At 48.5% G+C, this 19080-nt stretch overlaps 1 protein-coding gene across 6 annotated transcripts in view; it reads right to left on the bottom strand.

Annotated features, from left to right (window-relative positions):
- DUSP26 (dual specificity phosphatase 26) overlaps positions 1-19080 on the bottom strand; it is a 60162-nt gene that overhangs the window by 23359 nt on the left and 17723 nt on the right. The window contains exon 1 of one of the 6 annotated variants that reach the window (XM_075346125.1): positions 15832-15866. The exons of the other annotated variants lie outside the window; for them this stretch is intronic. The gene's annotated coding sequence lies outside the window, so the exon portion shown is untranslated. Of the gene's footprint in view, positions 1-15831; positions 15867-19080 lie in introns of those variants that run through there. 6 annotated transcript variants of the gene reach the window in all.

Below are 19080 nucleotides of genomic sequence, written 5' to 3'. Positions count from 1 at the left end.
GACATATCAGTGGCTCAAGAGATAAGGGTCTCGCTTCCATCTTCAAGACATGCAATTGTGCATTATGATGAGCTTTTGCACTGCAAAACGCCCATATAAAGCGGGTAAATTAAGTATGGAACACGTCACCAATTTTCAAAGAAAATATATTTCTAAAGGTGCTATTGACATGAAATTCTCACCGCATATCAGTAACCACTCATCCAATCCAAACAGGCAAAGAAATGAAACCATAAATGTGTAATAATCAAAAATAACACAGGGAAATAGTATTGAACACATGCAGAAAGAGAGGTGCAAAAAGCCATGGAAAGTCATGACATCAGCTGAAATCTATCAGTAATTAGCATTCCTGCCACTTTGTGAAAAATAATATCGGCTGGTTCAACTGAGGGCCTATAAAAAGGTATCACATTACCAAGGTGCCACACAAGAAACATCTCAAGATGGGTTAAACCACTGAGGTGTCCCAAGACCTTCACAAACTTATTGTTGCAAAACATACTGATGGCATTGGTTACAGAAGAATTTTTAAACTACTGAAAGGCACTGCATATCACATCATGGTGTGGGGCAGTTTTCAGCATATAGCAACGGCAAACTTCATGTAATTAAAGGAAAGATGAATGGACAAATGTAAAGAGACATTTTTGATTAACAATTTGATGCCATCTATCAGGATGATGAAGATGAAATGAGGGTGGACATTTCAGCAAGACAATGATCCAAAAAATACACACCCAAGGAGACTTTCAATTGGTATCAGAGAAAAAAAATATAAATGCTAGAATGGTCAAGCCAATCAACTGACTTGAATCCAATAGAAAATTTATGGAAGCAACTAAAGCTCAGAGTTCATTGAAGCCCACAGAAACTTTAGAATTTGAAGAGCGATTGTGTGGAAGAATGGAGCAAAATCACACCTGAGCAATGAATGAGACTATTTTCTAGATACAGGAGGCGTCTTGAAGCTGTCATCACCAACAAAAACTTTTGTACCAAGTAGTAAATACATTTCAGTATTTGTGTTCAATACTTTTTCAGTGGCTGGTTTGATTTCTTTGTCTGTGTAGATTGGATGGGTAGTTACCAACATCTGCAGAGAATTTCATGTCAATAGCACCTTTAGAAATATATTTACTTAGAAAATTGATGACGTGTTCAATATATATTTCACCCACTGAATTGTTCTTGCATAGGAGCCCTCTTCTGTCTGTGTCCGCTTTTGAGCTGATCATTGTAGGGTGTACCGGTCTCCCACCAATCTAACATTGATGACCTACTTATGGATAGGTCATCTATATTGTAGCAGTCAAACATCCGTTTAACACAACTTTCCTAATTTATAGGTATATTCCAAACAAGTTGGAAACTGGAAGTTTATCAGAAAATGATGGCCTTGTGTTGTGTTAGGGTAGATCTAATATATAAAGCTGAGTGTATGTGGGTATCCGCTAAAGGAATTCACACCGTCACATTTACAACCATAACATTTTGTATAGCCACTTCATTTGACTTAGGGAATGTCATGGACTATGATTTGAGGGGAAAATGTAACCCTGCACTTTACAGTGATTCGCCAAAAAACCTGCTTACATAAAAGTCAATGGAGCTCTGAGCTACCGGTCATTAATAGGAACTGTGATTGGTTGCTAAAAGCAATGAAGGATATTTTTAGTATAAGAAGCTTATGTGTGAGGTAATATGATATCGGTGGAGAGACAGATAGAGAGAGACACAGAGAAACAGACAGAGATAGAGAGACAGTCAGGGAGAGAGACAGACAGAGACAGAGAGACATACAGAGAGAGACAGACAGAGACAGATACGGAGAGAGACAGACAGCAAGAGACAGAGAGAGACAGAGAGAGACAGACAGACACGGAGAGAGACAGACAATGAGAGCGACAGACAGAGAGAGACAGAGATGGACAGACGGAGCGAGACAGACAGATGGCAAGTGAGAGACATAGAAAGCGAGAGATGGACAGAGAAACAGACAGAGAGAGACGGGCAGACAGGGAGAGAGACAGACAGAGAGAGAGACGGAGGCAAACAGAGAGAAGGAGAGACAGAGAGAGAGACAGAGAGGTAGCGTGGGAGAGAGACAGAGAGACACATAGTTACTATCCTGGGCAACGCCGAGTACTACAGCTAGTATACAATGAAACAAGGGTCTATTTTTTCACGTTTTGCCTTGTTACTGCTAGCAGACAATTATGGTTGTTTGTTAATTTATATAACACAAAATACAATAAACTTGTCAAACCTTGAAGCCAGCTCAGCACATTCTTTTGTTTTGTGCTGAAAATGCTGCATTACTTTCTATAACCAGGGGAACAATTCAGCTTGTTTATGTAATAAGAGATCTCTATACATTTCTCAGCAAAACCCTGTGAAGAAAGGTCGTTCATGTGATGAAAAATGACATCTGCTCTTTCCCCCGGCCTTCTGGTGTGTTGAATCCCTTGTGAACATAACAGTCAGAGGCCCAGGGTGGCAATGTGACCACTCCGAGTCCACAGAACTCAGCTTCTTTGTCTACACTTGGCTAATTTAATGAAAAAAACAAAACAAAAAAAACAAGATAGCCAGCACAAAATGTGCACTGCACTAAAAATTCCAAACTGTACTTATTATTAAAATTTGAGATTTTTGGCAAAAAAATTGCAATTTCTTGAGCTACCTCGCCATGTCACGGCAAATCTCTTTGGGGTAATCGTACTCTAAAATATTTTTATATAAAATGTGCCATGTGGCCTCACATATGAAAAGTAGAAATGTTCTTAGCAGCACTTACTTTGTGTTTTTCAATCCCGTACCCATGACTAAATCATGGCTGTGGGCGGCACAGGCCAAAGCAAATGCTGCTTGAAGTAAATAGCCTGTGGACAGGGCCTGATGACTGAATGTGAACAGCCACCAATTGCCAAAATCAAGACAGGTGGAACACAACCAAAATTGGGGTGCACGGCAAGGTGGGAGTCAGGCACCGACCAATTCAATTGGCTAATTTAGTAGTGTCATACCTCCCAACCTTTAAAGAACAAAAGAAAGGATAAACTATGTGGTAATGCAAATTTTGACCACTCCTCTAGCCTTACACCAAGCTACATCCATTTGGCAGTGAAGGACATTCAGCAAGTGCCCCGGACTGTTCATTCAGTCATAGTCAAAGAGTATCCAGAACGTTCTCATCTTTATGTAGATTTACTATATGACATGTTGCTTTTTTGTGTCTGTAAGGCTGCGTTCACACGGTGCATAAATATTGTGTTGTTTGTTTTCTACACAATAACACTCTACTCTGAGTATTGCATTTTTGCTGCATTTGTTATACCTTCCCCCCCCCTCATTTCTTGCGTTTATGGTGCAGATGTGAAGCCATGGTTTTAAAGTCCAGAATTGCTTAGATATTGCACTTCAAAAAGTAAGTTAAGTTTTTTCCATGCGTCTTTTTAAGCTCCACATAGAAGCCTCTAAAGAAAAAGAAAGCACTGAAACCGCACAGTTCTGTGGCATCTGTAGACGCACAGTGGGTGACGTCTTCATGAAATCACTTGGACATTTAAACACAACAGAATTTCAGAGCAAAAAGGCAGTAGAAAAAACACATGTCCATGTGAACATGGACTAATTGTCCAAGCAAAGTGGATCTCCGTACGCTGAGCGTCTGAAGACGCTGCTTTTGGTGCTTTTTGTACTATAGGCTTCTATGTGGGCCTGAAAAAAATGCAAGGAATAAAATGCTGTTGCATTTTTAAATGCAAAATCAAAGCTTTTCTGTAGTATTAACATGAATTTTAAACCCAGATTGACATTTGCAACAAGAATGTATCAAATATGGGGGAAAACACATTAAAAAAACCCAGCAAACAGCACAGGCAAAAGACAATTTAGAGACCCTTCCTAAAGTCTCCAGATATCCAAAAATTAAGGTCAGACAACAGGAAAAGGGGCGACAATTGGCACAGACTACAAATAATCGAATGCTGCAACACAGATGCATGGGACTGGCCCTGTAACAAGGCTTGAACTAGCCTTTCCACTTTCACCAGAAGCATCAAAATGACTGACAGGCGTAGTACTGTTACTATCAGATCCCTGGTACCACAGGGAAAAGATAATTTGGAGACCCTACTTGGAGACTCTATGTGACGCCCCAGGACTAGTCAGGTCATCACAGGATACTGCACGCTCTTTATCTCTTAGTGCAGGACTCAGTCCCCCATGGTTCTGTGTTCCCAACCTATAGTGCTGCCTCCATCAGCATCCAAATCCCAACCACACCTCACACCACACCCTGCCAGACACACCAGTGGGCTGCCCACCTAGGGGTCAGGCAGACAGGTGGGAGGTGACAGAGTAGCTGGACCCAGGGGAGCAAAGGGAGAGGAAGTAAAGGAAGAGGAATGGTAGCCCTCGAGTAGTGAGGAGCTAGGAGGAGTCGGAGACCCAGTCGCAGGGTATTGAGGCTGGGTATAATTTATACAATAGACTCTATTTGTAAGTACCGTAAATCAGTAAATAAAGGCTACGTGCCAAAAGATTTACAAAACATCCAAAATTTGTTTTATTAAGCAATGCGATACAAGGACACAGTTAGTGCAAAGAGTGAAAATAAAATCAATAACACAGACAAAAAACAGGGCAGCTATGCGTGTCAGGATAAAATATCACGCCAAAGTCTTGGCTACAAGGAAGATGTAATTATTGGGAGACCAAAAGTGATTGAAAGTGGCACACTGCAAAATAGCATGAATGTAAATATATCTGAATAGGTTGTACCAAAATCAGCCACTAGAGGTCGCACAAGGTTAGGTCACAGATTTAATACAGGATACTGCAAAACACATACAGCTGAACAGTGTAGCAACAATGTGGCACATTGTTGGTTAATTTATTGAGGCTGGGTGCCTGGACCCGGTCTTGGAGGACGGGAGGCATCTGAGTCTAATAACCGGTTCAGGACCGTAATCACGGTGGGGTACTGGACCCTAGGTCGTGGAGTAGCTTCAGGCAACCCAGCAATTAACCTGCGGAGGATAGTGACTTTATGGACTGTCCCCAAGAAGCACAGAGATCAGGGGCACTAGCGCAACGAGGGGATAGGGCTTTCCAAGCCAAGCAGCCCACTGAAATCCCAAGCATGAGCCCTTGAGAGCACAGCTCCACTACAAACAGTAGGGAGCGGGGCCCGGACAACTTATGCCAATGGGCCACTAGAACACTTCAATTATTGTGCACGGAGGCAGTCTCCGGACCACCTGGCAGTACTATAGGGGACGAATACCCGGACAGGCTCCTCCAAGAGGGCAACGGCATCTAGAGACTTGGTTCATCTTGTTGTCAGAGTCTGCTTTGCAGCTGTCGCGGGCCGAGGAGGGGACGCCGCGCTCTCCCTACTGCTGCTCGGGTCCGGCTGCCGCTGCGGCTGCTGCGGCCTGCTGCTGCCGCTGCTCGGTGGCTCGAGCGAAGGGCCGGATCCCGGGGACTCGAGCGGCGCTCCTCGCCCGTGAGTGAAAGGGGGTTGTTGGGTGTGGGGATTGTTTATTGTCCGTGACGCCACCCACGGTTGTGGTGATTTATTGACACCACCGCTGCTCTGTATGGGGATCCCGGGAGGGATGGTATGGAGCAGCCAGTTGTTGTTTTGCCCCTCCGTGGGTAGGGGTTGGTGATCCCGGGGCCCAGTGATGAGGTGGGTGATGCAGGGCTTGGTGGGCGCAGGGACACGGGGGCAGCGCTGTGCCTTGCGGCACTGTGGTACTAACTCAGCCTGAGACGATGACACAGTTCTTGGTAAAACACACGGCTGGAAAGACGGTTCCCACGGATGGCTGCACTTGCTTTCCCCAGTAGGTGACGGTGATGTCCCTTTTCCTGCACCTGATGTTTCTGTGTTGGTAGCGATGGGTTCCCACCGGTAACCCGCTCCCCGGCTTGGATATGGGCCGGAGGAGCCCTACTTTGCCCGCATGCGCTGGCCCTGAGAAACTGGTGCCCTGACGGTGGCAGTGTCTCTCCGTTACGGTCGGACTGTTGCCTTCAATCGGGACTTGGTTGTTTGGAGACAGACGTCCCCTTCACTGACGGATTTGGCAAAATATGGCGACTCCTAGCCTTGCCGGGATCCGAAAGGCCCCTGCCCTGGTGCTGACTGTTCTTCGTATACTGCTCCAGACCGCTGGGCCACTACCCGTCCGCGGTCCTTCCAGCAACCTCCGAGCAGTCCCCCTGCAGACTGTCACCGCCGTCTGCTGACCTTGCTGTCACTGTCCGGGGCACACAGCCGGACCAACTTCAGGCTTTACTAGTCTCACATTTACTCCTTTTCTGTTACTTCAGCTTTCCTCTTTAGCTCCACTACTACTTCCTTCTGCTTCACTCCCCTAAACTCATCTTTCCACTTCTCCCTCCAAACTCTTAACTGCCTGGTTCTTCCCGCCTCCAGGGCTGTGAACTCCTCGGTGGGCGGAGCCAACCGCCTGGCCCACCCCCTGGTGTGAACATCAGCCCCTGGAGGAAGGCAACAAGGATTTTGGTAGCCTTGGTGTTCCTAACTGGGGTGTAGGGTGTGGTGGTGGGATGACCTGTGACCCCTGGCTTGCCCAGGGCGTCACACAGCCACATCATCACCAACACTGCCTGAGTGAGTACATCGTCCTCCCCTGCTTCCAATTCGCACCCCGCTCCCCAACACCACCATCCAGAGTCCCAGGGTCTCCCCTACCCATGGAGGGAAACATCTGGCTGCCCCCAGTCCATCTCCCCGGTTACTCCCATTGGCAGCAGCGGGACTCACCTTACCGCGAACTATGGGTGGCATCACAAACTATTATTCCCTGTAAATTCCCCCCTTTTTTTCATTTGAAGTGGCCGTAAGCCCCCAGGTCCAGAGACCCTCGAGCCACAGCAGACCCCCGGATCTGAGCTGTTCGACCGCTGCAGTGGCGACACATCTACAATTCCAAAAATTAAGGTCACACAACAGGAAAAGTGGCAACAATTGGCACAGACTACAAATAGTTGAATGCCGCAACATGAATGCGTAGGGCTGGCCCTGTAACAAGGCTTGAACCAGTATTTCTACTTTCACCAAAGACTGCAAGATGACAAACAGGCATATGGTGGCACGGTGGCTCAGTGGTTAGCACTGCATTCTCGCAGCGCTGGGGTCCTGGGTTCAAATCCGACCAAGGACAACATCTGCAAGGAGTTTGTATGTTCTCCCTGTGTTTGCGTGGGTTTCCTCCGGGTACTCCGATTTCCTCCCACACTCCAAAGACATACAGATGGGGAATTTAGATTGTGAGCTCCAATGGGAACAGCATTCCTGATGTATGTAAAGCGCTGCGGAATATGTTAGCGCTATATAAAAATAAAGATTTATTTATTATTTATAAGGCTGGTGCTCTCAGACCCTTGACAGGACACCATCGCCTAATCTGCGCAGTCTGGGATTGGGATGGCAAAGTCATTAGACATCCATTACTTGCTCATCTTTGTGAAAGTTAGATAAGCCTATCAGTACACCACCAGCAGCATTGAATACACCTTCTGAGAGATCGCTGGCTTACAGGCAGGCCAAAACTTCCAAATCGTGTCTGGCAAGCACAGGCCACTATTCCATTTTTGAAGATCAAAATGGAAAAGGGTCAAATCCCCCCTTATGGCATAGATATTGATCTCTAGATACTCCTGCACCATCCTCTCCAGTCGTTTATTATGTGTCAGAATTCTACTCTGTTCTGCTGGTGGTCTAAAATGGTCTAAAATAATGTTGCCAAACGTCACAGAAATTGCTTCTGCCACTTGAACTGCTTCTGCTGCTAATGTGACGCCCTGGCAAAACCAGGTAGTCACAAATAGGCCCCCGCAAAACACCCTTCTCTCACTTTGGAAACACACAGCTGACCTGAAACCCTAGTCACCCCCCTTAGGGAAAGATAGACACACCAGTGGGCGGGATCAGGTGGTTGGACACGCCCTCCCAGGGGTCTAGACAGCTCGGGGTGGGAAAACAAGCAGATCAGCTTAGTAGTTCAAGTGAAGAGGAGTGTGGGCTAGAGCTAGGTGTAGCTCCAGCAGAGAAAGTTCAAGTTGAATGGTGCCAGGGTTGGAGCCTTGGTGCCTCTGGCTAGGTGGAAGACGGTGGTCTCCGTCAGCAGGAGACGGGAAGACGGCTCGGCAGAACCGAGGTGGCCCGGGACAGGGTTGGAGCCCGCCGGTACCGACACGCAGAACCGACCCGGAAACCGTAGCACAGAGGGGATACTCGGACCCTGAAGCCAGGACCGAAACCAGCGGCCTAGCTAATTAACCGATTGAGGCCAGGATTATAGGTCCTGTCCCACCCAAAGTCCCTAAGAGAAGACAACAGCCCACCGAAAGGGATAGGAGGTCACCGCCAGGGCCCATAGATCCCACGGGCCAGCGTCTGCGGGCACGGCTCCTTAGGCCACATCCAGCCGGGAGCGGACTCCTGAGTTCCAGACCAAGTAGTCCACCATACACAAAACAAGTGCAGAGGAAAAGGATAGTGACCACCAGTCTGGGTGGGGGACCTGAATGCAACCGGCCACCAGCACCTTGGTTTACCAAAAGACTCGTGTGATTCATTTAATGTGAGTAACCAAACGTTCCCCTGCACGTTCGGGCGCGCCGGCCCTTGCCATCGCTATACCTTGCACAAAGACACTGGGTCCCAGGGCAACCATCCCTACCCACGGAGGAGTTAACATCCAGCTGCCACTACATCTCCCCCGGGTGCCTAACAACAGCAGCGGTGGTGTGGCGTCACGTGTGGGGTTGGCATCACGAACTTAATACGGCCTAGCCCGTATATCTACGTCCCCACTTTTATTCGGCGTGTCCGCGAGACCCCCGAGTCCGGAGACCCTCAAGCCACCCCCCAGAAGGTCCGGATCCAACCAGTGGCGGCTGCTGGCACGGGGTCAGCACACTATTGTTTTTGCAATGACGACAGGACGTTCCGGTGGTATAAATTTTAGAACTGCGATACACACTGTGTGCTTCACTGCTGTTCTGTGGAAAACTAGTCTTAAGATGGTCTACAAGCTTGTTTCGATACTGCAGCAACCACATGTCCCTTTCCAGGGAAGGAAGCATCTTTCTAAATTTACTCTTGTACTGTGGATCTAACAGAGTGGTAACCCAGTAGTCAGCTCAATTTCTAATCCTAAAGCCTGCTTTACATGTTACGATTCTGCATACGATATCGTATGCGATCGTAACCGCCCCCATCGTATGTGCGGCACGTTCACCCCGTCACACGTACTTACCCGTCCATACGACCTCGATGTGGGTGGCGAACGTCCACTTCCTGGAGTGGGAGGGACGTTCGGCGTCACATCGACGTCACGCGGCAGCCGGCCAATAGAAGCGGAGGGACGGAGATGAGCGGGACGCAAACATCCCGCCCACCTCTTTCCTTCCACATTGCTGACCGGGAGCCGCAGGACGCAGGTAAGATCTGTTCATCATTCCCGGGGTGTCACACACTGCGATCAGACCACAGCTGCGGGGCGCGGGACGGCTCTGAGGAGGGGTGGGCCGGTGCTGCGGGGGGGAGAGAGATTTATCTCCCTCTCTCCTCTGTTGCCGGCTATTGCCATTTTCGCTCTGCACTCGCAGTACACCGGTGTACTGCTAGTGCAATACAATTTTTCTCTCGCTTCATAGACTTGAATGGGTGCGAGAGAAACAAGGATCGTATTGCACCAGCAGCATGCTGCGACTATTTTCTTGGTCCTATTAGGGCTGAAAAAATTATAGCTCATGGGTGCTGGCACATAGGGTAATATTGGTCCGAGTGGAATGCGATGTTTTATCGCATTCCACTGTCTCCGATTTTCATACCGTGTGTCTTAGGCCTTACCATTAGCCCGCTTCAATCTATGGACTCCACCTTCCCATGATATCCTCCTGTGCGACGACTGTCCGGACCTTACAGGAAATAATACAGTATCTGGAAGAGAGCCATCCTTGTCTCCGGGCCGGAACGAAGAAGGGACTAGGCATCTCTTGTCCACATGCCTCTTAATACGGATGGAGGACTGCTCCAGGGAAGACTTGGTCTCCACCCAGATAATGGAGAATATCTTGACAAGTTAATTGACCGCAAGATTGCCGGAGATGAGCGCCACTGGGAATGGCATTTTAGGGGCAATGATAACGAGCAACGATTTTTCACGTTTTTGCGATCGTTGATCGCTCATTTCTGTCACACGCTGCGATGTCGTTACCGGCGCTGGATATGCGTCATTAACGACGTGACCCCGACGATATATCGGTAGCGATATTGCAGCGTGTAAAGTACCCCTTAGCGGAGGATACACTCACGTGATTGTTTTATGACAATTCCATCTAAGGAAGGAACTTGACCCGGTCACTGTGATGCTCGCTGATGAAGTGTTGCAGGAAGTTCATCAGGAAATTATTAACCTGTTCCACTTGGCCATTAGACTGTGGATGGTTGGCCGATGAGAAGTCCAAGTTGACATCCAGCAGCTTGCAGGTGGCCCAACAGAATCGAGAGGTAAACTGGACACCTCTGTCGGACACGATGTGGAGTGTAATACCATGCAGCCGAAAAATGAGCTGGATGAAGTGCTCAGCGAGCACTGACTCAGAGGGGAAATCGGTCAGCAGCGTGAAATGGGCCATTTTTGAAAATCTGTCAACCACCACCCAGATGGAGATGCAACCAGAGGACTTCAGCAGGTGGGTCATAAAGTCCATCCTAATATGCGGCCAAGGGGCATATGGCACCAGCAAAAAAAGCAGTTACCCAGCAGGAAGCTTTTTTGGGGTCTTGTTACGATCACATGAGGGACAGGCCGAAACAAACTCCAGGACATCTTGTCACAGCGTAGGGCACCAATAATGCCGAGAAATCAGCTGCAAGTACATCTTCTGAAAAGCATGGCCAGCCAGCCAGTCTGAAGGAATGACCCAATTGAAGATCTCACTTCCTGTTTGCTGTAGCAACGAACATTTTACTAGGAGGAACCTGGAACAAGTCAATAGGAGCCATGGTCACCATCCTGGAAGGTTCGATATGTGCTGAGGCTCCTCCTCTTGATTAGACAACAGAAATGACTGCAACAGCGCATCTGCCTTGACGTTTTTCTCAGCTGGGCGGAAACACTGGGCTTGGTGTGGGTTCAACCTCTGGGTTGACTGGAGATATGCCAGGTTCTTGTGTTCGGTGATGCACCACTCTCTCCAGAAGGTATCGCCAATGCTAATTTGATCAGCAGCAATTCTATGTTGCTAATCAAGTCGTTTTGTTCAGTCAGAAAGAAGGCCCTGGAAAAGAATCCGCAAGTTAAAGTCCTACCTGTAGCCAACTTCTGTGGGAGCACTTCACCGGCACCATAGGATGAAGCATCTACCTCCAAGATAAACTGCTTGCTAGTCTCTAGTGTATGCAGTGGCAGGGTCGAAAAGAAGGCCTGCTTAAGGGAGATAAAGGCGTCTTCTGCTTCTGGGGTCCATGCTTTCGGATTCACCCCTTTGTGTGTCAATGGCGAGATGGGAACACCAGGGATGAGAACTGTTGGATGAACTGCCTATAATAATTGGCAAAGCCGAGGAACCGCTGGATTGCTTTCAGACCGTCCGGACAAGGCCACTTCAGTACCACTGACAGATTGTCCAGATCCATCCTTAAGGCCGCTTCACGTGCAACGACATCGCTAATGCGATATTGTCAGGGGTCATGGAATTCGTGACGCACATCCATCCTCGTTAGCGACGTCGTTGAGTGTGACACCTACGAGCGACCTCTAACGATCAAAAATACTCACCTTATCGTTGATCGTTGACACGTCGTTCATTTCCCAAATGTCGTTGCTGGTGCTGGACGCAGGTTGTTCGTCGTTCCTGAGGCAGCACACATCACTATGTGTGACACCCTGGGAACAACAAACAACAACGTACCTGCGTCCTGGCGGCAACGAGGTGGGCGTGTCATTAATGCGGCTGGTCTCCGCCCCTCCGCTACTATTGGTGGGCTGCTGAGTGACGTCGCTGGGACGGCGCACGAATCTCCTCCTTTAAAAAGAGGTTGTTCGCCACCCACAGTGACGTCGCTAGAAAGGTAAGTATGTGTGACGCGCAATACCGATTTTGTCTGCCACGGGCAGCGATTTGCCTGTGACGCGCAAACGACGGGGCGGGTGCGAACACTAGCGACGTCACAGCGTGTAAAGTGCCCTTTAGGCTGGTATCTAGAATAATGTAGTCTAAGAAAGGCACAGAGGACTGCTCAAAGAGACACTTCTCGTTTTTGGCATATACACGGTTGTCTCTTAACCTCTGCAGCACCTGACGAACATTCCTACTGTGTGTAGGCAGGTCTTGTGAGAATACAAGAATGTCATCCAGGTATACCACCACACATGCGTACTGTAGAGCAGACCTTGGAATATGTCATTGACGAACTCCTGTATGACCATCGGGGCATTGCTGAGAACGAAGGGCACTACCAGATACTTATAGTGGCCATCAAGGGTGTTGAAGGTCATCTTCCATTCTTTGCCAGACTGTATCCGGACCAAATTGTACGCACCATGGAGGTTGAGCTCAGAGAAAATCCTGGAACCTCGGAGTCGGTAGAATATTTACGGTATAAGTGGATGCAGATATTTGTTCTTGACAATGATTAGGTTGAGATCGCTGTAGTCAATATAAAGCCACAGGGACCCGTCCTTTTTCTTGACAAAGAATAAACCATCTCCGGCTGGAGAGGAAGACATTCGCATGAAACCTCTTGCCAGATTCTACTTTATGTACTCGGACATAGCTTGGGTCTCAGCTGAGACAGAGGATAACTATGACTGCGGGGAGGAGTAGACCCAGGGAGTAAAGGGTGCTTTACACGCTGCGACATCGCTAGCGATCTCATTAGCGATGTGACACGCCAGATCGCAGATAACATTTGCCGAAATCGCACATAGGTCTTTTTTTTTTTTTTTTTTTTTTTTTTTTTAGCACCGGTAACATGTGCGATCTCGGCAAATTATATGTGCGATCTGGCGTGTTACATCGCTAACGAGATCGCTAGCGATGTCGCAGCGTGTAAAGCACCCTTAAGTCAATAGGGCAGTCATACTGTCTGTGTGGTGGCAGTGTCTCGGCCTATTTCTTGTCAAAGATGTCCGCATAGGCCCAGAAGGCAGACTACAGACCTGAGAGGTTAGAGAGTCTTATAGGCGGCTGAGCAGGTTGCAGGAAAACAAAACAGCTTTCATGACAGCAGTGACCCTACCCGAACACGTCTCCAGATATCCAGTTCAGTACTGGTTCATGCTCCCAAAGCCATGGTAGACCCGCAGATGCGACATTCCCAGTAAAATGTGGAGGGCGATTTTCCCTGTATACAGCATTCCCACATGAAGTTCAACTTTCTCAGTGACGAACTGGATGGGCTCGGCCAGAGGCTTTCTATCCACCGACAGCACTGTAATGGGAGTTTTCAGATGACGAACAGGAATCCGATACTTAGCTACTACATGTATGAAATTCCCGTCCACACCAGAGTCCAATATGGTTGATTGGGAGAACCAGGAATAGCCACTGGTAATGGACACAGTCAAACATAGAGGTGAAGAGGACTTGCTCTGACCTAGGGTAGCCTCTTCTACTGACCCTAGGCATGGCAATTTCCCGGCTTATTGGAACAGAAGCCGATCAGGTGGATGGAAATTCTGCAGTAGAAGCACTCCTCAGCGGTTCTTGGGCCTTCATGGTGACGAATTGCCAGATGCACTTGACCTACATCCAAAAGCTCCGAGGAAGCCGTGAAAGCTGCAGGTAGCAGCATAATGGACCTCTATAATAATAATAATAAGTTTTATTTCTATAGCACCAACATATTCCGCAGCGCTTTGAAGACCTCTGAAATGAAGAAGACAGGCTCAACGACCTCTTCTCCCAGTTCATATCTCTTGATCGTTCTTGGAACCGAAGATAGCCAGTGATACTAGGTCGTCCAGGGAATATGGCACATCTACCCGCTCATCCTTTATTTTTCTAGACAATCCTTCCCAAAAGATAGCCACCTGCGCTTCATTATTCCAGCTCAGTTCAGAGGACATGGTGCAGAATTAGACAGCATAATGGCCTATGGTGAAGTCTTGGTGGAGTCTAAGCAGCGAGAGTTCTATCAAAGAGACCAGACCCAGCTCGTTGAACACTTTGAGGAATGTCACTAAGAAGACCGGATCCCCATTAAACTGAGGAGGAGCCAAGAGACGGAATCTGGAGGCTGAGGTGGAACTGACCACCAAATCTGCTACAGCAACCTGAGCGGGAGACGGAGTGTTGGCGGCTTACAGCTGTTCAGGAGAGCATTCGCTGATATCATAAAGGCCAGCATCTGGGTCTGTGTCTAATGTTGGCGGACAAGCTACTGTTGTACTCTGAACAATTGGACAGCATTGGAGCCAGCGGGGGCCATTGCCTGGGCAAACTGTTATGCTCGCAAGGCGAGCAAGGGATTAGCAGACTCACTGGGCCACAGTACACAGAAAACCCAGATGGACTTGACTACGGGCCCATACCTAGTTTTCCCCAGAGCCTCTAATGGTGAGGGTGGTGCGCTGCAGGTGTGAGACTGGGTGCCACTCAGGAAGACTGATGTTGTGATGGGTGGCCTCAGGGTATGGTCTCTGAATACAGGAACAGCAGCTGCAGCCAGAGTCGTAGATTCGGTATGGATGGATGAGGTAGCAGCAGGCTTTGAGGATATTTGTGGCAGCGGGTATCCTGGTAGGCGGCTGAATTGGATACTTGCAGCAGTGGATATTGTGCTAGCCGGCAAGTGTGAATGGTTGCAGCAACAGACTAGCACTGCAGAGACACAGATTCAAATCAACAGCAGAACACAGCATAATGTCAGCAGCACAATGGGACCTGAGAACTAGCAATGTTAGGAACTCATTGCTCAGGCACCTATCTACAGATGAAAGTACCTTAAATATCTGAAACATCTCAGCTGACTTGAGAGCCACTTCTGAGTCAGTGAACACTGGCCCTTTAATAAAAGTGGTGTGGCCACGCGCGCATCCTACAGGCGTTCCCAGGAGGTCTATGTGACGTGTGTAGACCCTGAGAGACAGCAGCATGAACCAAGGATGGGGCAGCCACTGCAGGACGGCTATGCAGGTGAGAGAACTGACATCCTAGTATCACTGGTTACAATGTTGATGTTCCAGAATGTGATGACATGATTATATTTGAATAAATGTTGATTATTTTTATTCAAAAATAAATGTGGATTGTTTTTCATGGGAAAAAAATGAGAATTCCACTAAACATAAGCCCTAATGCATCATTCGGAGCAAAAAATAATATAAGACCCTGTCTTATTTTTGGGGAAACATTGCACTGTTTTTTGTAGGTGGCAGTGACCCGCTTCCTTACAGGGCCCCTTTGCTGCTATACAAGTTACACATATGATCTATTGTTCTTGTTATCTGCACTGAATAAAAGAGTATGCTCTAAAATAAGACAAACACAGGGTGTTAATAAGTTTTATAAAATATTATAATTCCACTTAATTTTAGAATCAGCTTCTGATTATGGAGCTTCAGAAATGCTTTGTCCTTGTCCCTTAAAATACCATTCTAGGCGAGGGTACAGCAGCCTCAATGATATATTTTGGTTTCCTATTCAGCAATGTAAGGCGAGTCTGTAAACAGTTGTTTTGTAAGCACTAATTTTCCTAATTATGGTGCCTATTGCTAAACGTGATCTCGATGACAATGCCCTCCACTGAAAAGAAAGATACTTAAAGCTCACTTATCTGCACCGCACAGCCGCGCTAATCTTCCTGGTAACAGGTGGTTTTCCAAATAATAAGGGAGTGACAGCGATGGCAACCAGCCACAGACTGGGTTTAATTATAGCCGGAGCAGACCCAGACGGAGCACAACTGTGGGGCAATCATTACTTTCCATCCAACTGCTATTGCTCATCACAGCAAATCTCTTTCTTACTTCTGTGGAGCAGAAGTGTTATTGTGCACAGACGCCCTGAGGGCTCGGCTCATTAAAGTAATACTTTATACAAAAAGAATATGTATTTCTTATCTCTGTGTTTCGCCTTGTGACTTATGTTTTGTTGAACACTGGTAACCAGATAGATAAAGAAAAAACAACTCTAAAAGAAGCTTAAGGCCACGTGCACACATTCAGTATTTTGGGAGTATTTTACCTCAGTATTTGTGGACAAAACAGGGAGTGGAACAATGAAGCCGAGGCTACATGGGGATTTGTGCGAGTGCTCGCATGACACTCGGCACACGCTCGTAGCACAGTGGGAGCTGAGTGTCCTGCGAGTGTCATGCGACTGTGGTCTGATCGTGCGATCAGACCACAGTTGCGGACAGAGGGGGGCTGGCGCTGGGAGGGGAGATGCACTGTTTCTCTCACCCCATAGACTTGGGTATGGGTGTGAGTGAAACAGGATCGCAGCATACTTTTCTTATCGCTTTCCACTCGCACCGATTTTCTCACCGTGTGTCTTAGGCCTCAGAGGAAAAGTCTAATAAAACACGGGCAGCACTTCTGTATTTATCACCCACTCCTGTTTTTGGCTTCTAGTCGTAAGTTCTGAGCTGAAAAACTCACCAAATATGAGGATATATTATGTGCAGGATGGGGGTATATTATGTGCAGGATGGGGGTATATTATGAGCAGGATGAGGGTATATTATGAGCAGGATGAGGGTATATTATGAGCAGGATGAGGGTATATTATGAGCAGGATGGGGGTATATGAGCAGGATGGGGGTATATGAGCAGGATGGGGGTATATGAGCAGGATGGGGGTTTATAGCTGGATGGGGCCATATGCCAGTATATAGCAGGATGCGGCCATATGCCAGGATGACGGTATATAGCAGGATGGGGGCTATACCAGGATGAGGGACATATACAAGGCAGGAGGATCATTACTGGGCTGGGGTACCTTAGTAGAGAATTTGGGGACATTACCCCCATAACAGTGTCAGCAGCAGATCCTCACCCCATAACAGTGTGTCATGACCACATTTTTTGCTTAAAATTTTATTTTCCTCTAAAACCAGGGTGCGTCTTATAGTCCGAAAAATACAGTAATTTACATTATAGTTGCATAAATGCTGCAACATCAAAAACTCTCCAAATACTCATTATAGGAATGTAGGCTAGAGGAAAAGTGACCTTTTCTAGTATTGGCAAACAGACTCTCAGAGATTACAGGAAACCTGTCACCTACTCACCTGCGGGACGGTCCGATACGTTCCGGTCCGATTGGCGTAGCTGGTGTCGGTCTGGCGCCTCCTCTATCCTTGCTATCGCCGTCCTTCCTGCTTCGTGAGGATGACACATCTTACGTTATTCATTGTGCTCCTGCGCACGCACATTTCTCTCTGCCATGCTGAGGGCAGAGCAAAGTATTGTAGTGTGCAAGCGCGAGCTTGCTTTAACCTTTCCCCACATCCGCGCATTACTGTACTTTGCTCTGCCCTCCCCATGGCAGAGCGATGTGCGCATGTGTGACGCCCTGGACCCCAGGGGTCAGAGAATAACATCTCATACACACACACACCCCCTCCCCTGGTCAGGAACACCAGTCAAACAAAACCCTTGTTGCCTCCTCCAGGGTCTGATGTCCACACCAGGTGGGGCGGAGCCAGGTGGTTGGCCCCACCCACCGAGGAGTTCACAGGCCTGGAGGCGGGAAAAGTTAGTCGGTCAAGTTCAGGAGCTGAAAAGGAGTAGAGTTTTGGAGGTTGAAGTGGAGAGACTGTGTGTGTCTGGGTCGGAGCCCAGGCACAGTCAGCAAGGTCAGCAGACGGTGGTGGCCATCTGCAGGCGTTAGTGGAAGTCTGCGGAACCGTAGGACCGGGGTCGGGTGGTGGCCCGCCGGTACCCAACCGGGGAGTGGAGTGAAGCTAAGCACCAAGTCAGGGTACTCAGACCCCGACTAGGCTTGGAAGCCGCCTTAACAGTCAAATTACCTGATTGCGGTCTGGACCTCAGGGGTTCATTCCCACCCAAGTCCCATCAGAAGGCAACAGCCCAACCCGTCCAGATAAGAGCCACCACCAACGGCCAGAGAGCCAAGGGCCAGCGCCTGCGGGCAAAACGGGCTCTCCCGACACGTACAAGCCGGGGAGCGGACCACCTGTGGGAATCCATAGGGGTCAAACACTTACACACAGGTACAGGGAAAGACAGCCACCATCAACCCGTCCGGGGAAAGTGAAGAAACCGCAGCTGACTGCGGGCCCCGTCTATCCAGTTGTTTGGTTTACCAGAAACTCTGTCATTGACTACCTGAGTGAGTACACAAGTGCCATCCGGCACAGCGCTGCACCTGTGCCCCGCATCCGCGCTGCCTCCCCGCATCGGCACCTGCACCTATCCCCTACTCACCAACCCAACCGGGGCCCCAGGACCAACAGCCCCTACCCACGGAGGGGCCAACACCTCAGCTGCTCCCCGCCATCGCTCCCGGGAACCCCCGTCACCAGCAGCGGTGGTGCCCACCATCACCACAACCCCGTGGGTGGCGTCACAACCAACATCCCACCACCAAAACCACCCCCCTTTTCACTCGTGGGCGAGGAGGCGCTGCTCGAGCCCCCGGGTCCGGCCCCGTGCTCGAGCCACCGAAGAGCAGAAGTACCGGACCCGAGCGCCAGAGATTTCCCCAGGCGAGCGGCGTTCCCCAAAAACTCCTCTCAGCCCGCGACACATGCGCAGAAGCGTAACAGAGGATACTGTGTGGATGGCGTAGGACGCATCATGCAAACGGAGCAGGAAGGATTGCAAGGATAGAGGAAGCATAGGGTCAAAATCAGCGACTCCCATTGGACCAGGCCAGAATGTACTGCCCCACATGTGAGTAGGTGACAAGTTCCCTTTAAAGCATTTCAAAGCAGTAAGGCTATGTTCCCACAATGAGCTTTTGGTGAAATTTTGATGTTGCAGAATGTCTGTTTTATTGTTTGTTTTTTTTACATTTTTTATTGTGTTTTTTTTGTCTCTTCTTGTTATGTCA

Source organism: Anomaloglossus baeobatrachus, chromosome 4 (assembly GCF_048569485.1).
Source record: "Anomaloglossus baeobatrachus isolate aAnoBae1 chromosome 4, aAnoBae1.hap1, whole genome shotgun sequence".
Lineage (NCBI taxonomy): Eukaryota > Metazoa > Chordata > Amphibia > Anura > Aromobatidae > Anomaloglossus > Anomaloglossus baeobatrachus.
This window is presented reverse-complemented; position numbering and strand designations above follow the sequence as displayed.